The sequence below is a fragment of the Triticum aestivum genome, chromosome 3D, assembly GCF_018294505.1.
Source record: "Triticum aestivum cultivar Chinese Spring chromosome 3D, IWGSC CS RefSeq v2.1, whole genome shotgun sequence".
In the NCBI taxonomy this organism is placed as follows: Eukaryota; Viridiplantae; Streptophyta; class Magnoliopsida; order Poales; family Poaceae; genus Triticum; species Triticum aestivum.
Genome location: NC_057802.1, coordinates 500,884,071 through 500,889,623, shown reverse-complemented (window position 1 = coordinate 500,889,623; position 5,553 = coordinate 500,884,071).

The window sequence follows — 5,553 nt, the reverse complement described above, 5'->3', positions numbered from 1 at the left end:
TGGGACCAGCCCGTGGGGAGGGTTTGTTGCGTCCTGCGGAGGGAGCGGCGGCGGCAGCCGTGGAGGGAGCGGCGGCGGCCTGCGGAGGGAGCGGGCCGTGGAGGGAGCGGCGACGGCCTGCGTCGTGCGGAGGGAGAGGCGGCGGCGGCCCGTGGAGAGAGCGGCGGCGGGCATGCTAGTCGGCCGTGGAGGAATATTGGGACCAGCCCGTGGGAGGGTTTGGGCTGCATGGGGAAGAAAATTAAGGGACTCTTTTGCTTTAAACCCAAACCGTTACACCACATAAGCAAAAACAGGGACCCATCTGTCATAAACACGCTCAAACGACTCTAATCCGCTGATCAGTGGTTTTTGCAAAAAGATTACTAAAGACATGGTGTTTTCTGAAAAAAAATGTATTGTAGTGGTTTTCGCAAACCTAACGTTCAAACTGGTGGTTTTGTACAATTTACTCCATCAAAAATAATAGTTAACCACAAGACCTTATTTCTGTGAGTGAAAGCATAGATGCACACTTGCTCTTTTGTTGTTTTCGATGGGTTGCCAGATTATTGAAAGAGAGATACTCATACTGGTTTCAGAGTTACATTCTTCATGTTCTGAATGAGCTGACAAGGAAGGAATCTTGGTTTCACGGACTATATGATCTCGAAGACTGCTTCTCCTTTGGTCTGTTCACCAAGGTTTGCTCCCTTTCTCACTGTTGATGCATTAGCTTTGTTTCTATTATATTCTTGTGATGCTTTGTGTCTGTGCTGATCCACCGCCAACTGAGGTATACAAATATGTTAGATTTCCTGCATTTGTGCTGATCCACACAATTTGCTGGTCTCCACCTTATTCCTTTTCGGACCATCTGCATTTGTATATGTAGTCATGTACACCCACTTCAAAAATGAGCAAGGCTACCCCTTCAGCTGCAGCTGTAGGGTACTATGACTGGACTTGGCGTCTGATTTCAATTGTCTTGATCTTTGATTCATGCTGACTCCCTTTAAAGGCCCCTAGATGTGTTTTAATTACCACTCCTGCCAAGAAGATAAACATGGCAGCTGAGCCTATAGTTCCAGCTGAGGAACAACCCAAGGTTAGGCTCCTTTTCTGCCTTTTGTTTCCTTATGCACTCATGATTCTTTGATGTACCTGAATTTCCTTCTGCTGTGCTAGGTTGACAGTGACACTGCACATGGAGCTTCTCTGACTGCTACTGAAGACACCGCGATCAGCTTAACCAGCCAAAGAGAATGTGCTATTCAGTAGGCATGGTATAAAACTAGACTCTTTGCCTGCTCGAGTAGCCTTACCAAAGTGTTTCTCGAATCTCTACGCCCCTCTTTGTTTGGGCTTTTGCTTTTGCTTTTGCAGCTTTTTCATTTTGCCCACTAAGCCATAGAAGCTCCTAAATAGGTGATTTTTGAGCTTCTATGGCTTTTGGCGCTCAATATTGTTACATTGACGCAAATGTTAACGCCCACACGTGTGGCACGAAGCAACATTGCCCAAATGCCTCCATTACCATTCATTTTGCCAAGTCAAAATAGATGACATCAGCGAGAATCTTTTTGGTTTTCGGCTTAAAAAGTTTTATCTCCTAATTAAAAAATTCAATTATGCTTCTGTGTTGATATTTATTGCATTATGGGCTGTTATTTCACATTATGGTGTAGTACTTATGCCTTTTCTCCCTTATTTACAAGATTTATATGGAGAGGGAGAATGCCGGCAGCCGGAATTCTGGACCGGAAACGAGCAAATCTGAGATACCTATTCTACACAACTCCAAATGTCCTGAAACTTTACAGAGAATTATTTTGGAATATATAAAATATTGGGTGAATAAACAATAGAAGGGGACCCACCAGGAGGCCACAAGCCTGGGGGCGCTCTACCCCCAAGGCGCCCCCCAAGGCTTGTGGGCCCCCTGGCATCGTCTGGTGCCCATCTTCTACTATATGAAGGGTTTTGACCTAGAAGAAATAGGAAGAGAGCTTTCGGGACGAAGCGCCGCCGTCTCGAGGCGGAACTTGGGCAGAAGCAATCTAGGGCTCCGGCGGAGCTATTCTGCCGGGGAAACTTCCCTCCAGGAGGGGGAAATCGAAGCCATCGTCATCACCAACGATCCTATCATCGAGGGAGGGTCAATCTTCATCAACATATCAACCAACACCATCTCCTCTCAAACCCTAGTTCATCTCTTGTGTTCAATCTTTGTCCCAAACCTCATATTGGTACATGTGGGTTGCTAGTAGTGTTGATTACTCCTTGGAGTTGATGCTAGTTGATTTATTTGGTGGAACAACACATGTTCAGATCCTTAATGATATTCAATACCCCTCTGATCCTGAACATGAACATGCTTTGTGAGTAATTGTGTTTGTTATAAGTAATCATGTGAATTTGGTATTCGTTCGATATTTTTGTGACGCCCCCAATTTGACCGTACACTAATCATGCATGCAAATGTGTACGATCAAGATCAGGGACTCACGGGAAGATATCACAACACAACTCTACAACAAAAATAAGTCATACAAGCATCATAATACAAGCCATGGGCCTCGAGGGCTCGAATACAAGTGCTCGATCACAGACGAGTCAGCGGAAGCAACAATATCTGAGTACAGACATAAGTTAAACAAGTTTGCCTTAAGAAGGCTAGCACAAACTGGGATACGGATCGAACGAGGCGCAGGCCTCCTGCCTGGGATCCTCCTAACTACTCCTGGTCGTCGTCAGCGGGCTGCACGTAGTAGTAGGCACCTCCAGTGTCGTAGGTGTCGTCGTCGACGGTGGCGTCTGGCTCCTGGACTCCAGCATCTGGTTGTGACAACCAGATAGAAAAGAAAGGGGGGAAAGAGGGAGAGAAGCAACCGTGAGTACTCATCCAAAGTACTCGCAAGCAAGGAGCTACACTACATATGCATGGGTATATGTGTAAAGGGGCATATCAGTGGACTGAACTGCAGAATGCCAGAATAAAAGGGGGATAGCTAGTCCTGTCGAAGACTACGCTTCTGGCCATCTCCATCTTGCAGCATGTAGAAGAGAGTAGATTGAAGTCCTCCAAGTAGCATCGCATAGCATAATCCTACCCGGCGATCCCCTCCTCGTCGCCCTGTTATAGAGCGATCACCGGGTTGTATCTGGCACTTGGAAGGGTGTATTTTATTCAGTATCCAGTTCTAGTTGTCATAAGGTCAAGGTACAACTCCGGGTCGTTCTTTTACCGAGGGACACGGCTATTCGAATAGATAAACTTCCCTGCAGGGGTGCACCACATAACCCAACACGCTCGATCCCATTTGGCCGGACACACTTTTCTGGGTCATGCCCGGCCTCGTAAGATCAACGCGTCGCAGCCCCACCTAAGCACAACAGAGCGGTCAGCACGCCGGTCTAATCCTAAGCGCGCAGGGGTCTGGGCCCATCGCCCTATGCACACCTGCACGTTGCGTACGCGGTCGGAAGCAGACCTAGCCTAGTGGCGTTCCAGTCCAATCCGGCGCGCGCCACTCAGTCGCTGACGTCAAGAAGGCTTCGGCTGATACCACGACGCCGGGATACCCATAACTACTCCCGCGTAGATGGTTAGTGCGTATAGACCAAATGGCCAGACTCAGATCAAATACCAAGATCTCGTTAAGCGTGTTAAGTACCGCGAATGCCGACCAGGGCCATGCCCACCTCTCACCTAGGCGGTCTCAACCTGCCCTGTCGCTCCGCCACAAAGATCCACTTGCGGGTACTCCTACGAGCCGACCCGACTTTAGTCATCACATGTGTCATGTATGTAGTATATAAGTATATACCCGTGATCACCGCCCAGGTGATCACGGCCCGATAGTATAGCACAGCAGACGGACAAGAATGTAGGGCCACTGATGGAAATCTAGCATCCTATACTAAGCATGTAGGATTGCAGGTAAAGGTATCAACAGTAGTAGCAAGGATCGGCTATGCATCAGGATAGGATATCGAAAAGCAGTAACATGCTACACTACTCTAATGCAAGCAGTATAGAGAAGAATAGGCGATATCTGGTGATCAAGGGGGGGGGGCTTGCCTGGTTGCTCTGGCAAGTAGGAGGGGTCGTCAACTCCGTAGTCGAACTGGGCAGCAGCAGTGTCGGTCTCGTAGTCTACCGGAGAGAAGAGGGGGAAGAAACAGTAAATACAATGCAAACATAAGCATGACGATGCGTGACATGACAATGAGCGGTGCTAGGTGTGCCCTAACGCGACAGTAGGTGGTACCGGCGAAGGGGGGGAACATCTGGGAAGTATTCCCGATGTTTCGCGTTTTCGGACAGACGGACCGGAGGGGGAAAGTTGCTAGTTCGATAGGTTAGGGAGGTGTGGTGACGAACAGACTGCGTATTCGGATTCGTCTCGTCGTTCTGAGCAACTTTCATATAGAAAACATTTTCATCCGAGTTACGGTTTAAAAGATATGAATTTTCAAAGTTTATTTGAATTCCTGGAATTATTTGAATTAAGCAAAAAAATGAATTATGATGTCAGCATGAGGCAATGCTGACGTCAGCAGGTCAACAGAGCGGCTGACCAGGTCAAACTGACCAGTGGGCCCCACCTGTCATAGACAGTGGGCTAACAGAAGATTAAACTAATTAATTTTTAGTTAATTAACTACTGGGCCCACCTGTCAGTGAGTGATTAGATTAATTAATTAGTTTTAATTATAAAAACATTTTTCTTTTCTCTTTTTTTTTAATTTTGCGGCGGGGCCCGCATGTCAGTGGCTGGGCCTGCCCAGTCAGCACGTTGACTGGGTTGACCCAGTCAACGGGGCCTGCGGGGCCCGCTGGCAGTGGCCCTGGGGTGGCCCCAGGCCAGCCACGTCGGCGGCCGGCGCCGGAGCGACTCCGGCGACCAAAACAGCGGCGATCCCTCGCCGGAGTTGGCCGGAATCGCGCTACGGGGCTCGGGGAGGAGCGGGGCTAGGCCCATTCGAAAGAGCTCGCAGCGCCGCATCCAGTGGTGGCCGGGGCTTCGCCGGACTTGGCCGGAATCGGCGCCGGCGAGCGGCGGAGGCGGCGGCGCGCACGGGTTCCCGACGGAAACGAGGCTACGGCGGGCTATCGAGCAAGCGGAGGGGCTGGGGGCATCTACGCGAGGTGGGGAGTGCAACGGGCTTGAGCCCGTGACCAAAAGGTCACCGGAGCCTTGCCGGCGGCGAGCTCCGCGGCGCGGCGTTCGGGCGCGCGTGGGGAAGCAGCTAGGGGGGCGCGCGAGAGAGAAAGGACAGGGGAGGAGGGGGAGAGGCTCACCGCGCGGCACACGGAGGCCGGTGAGAGGCTTAGGAGCAGCAGGTCGGCGCCAGGGAAGAAGGGGGTCGCCGGCGTCCGAAGTTGAAGACGAGCTCGGGGAGGTCGTTGCAGGGGCTCCGGTCTCCAACGGGCTGCACCAGACGAAGCAGCGGGCGACGGCGGTCCTTGGAGACACCTTGGGGCGGCGAGGTGGGTATGGTGGCCGTGTGAACGACGGTGAACGGCGGCGACCGCGTCGGGCGTGGGGAAGGAGAGAGCGGCGCGGA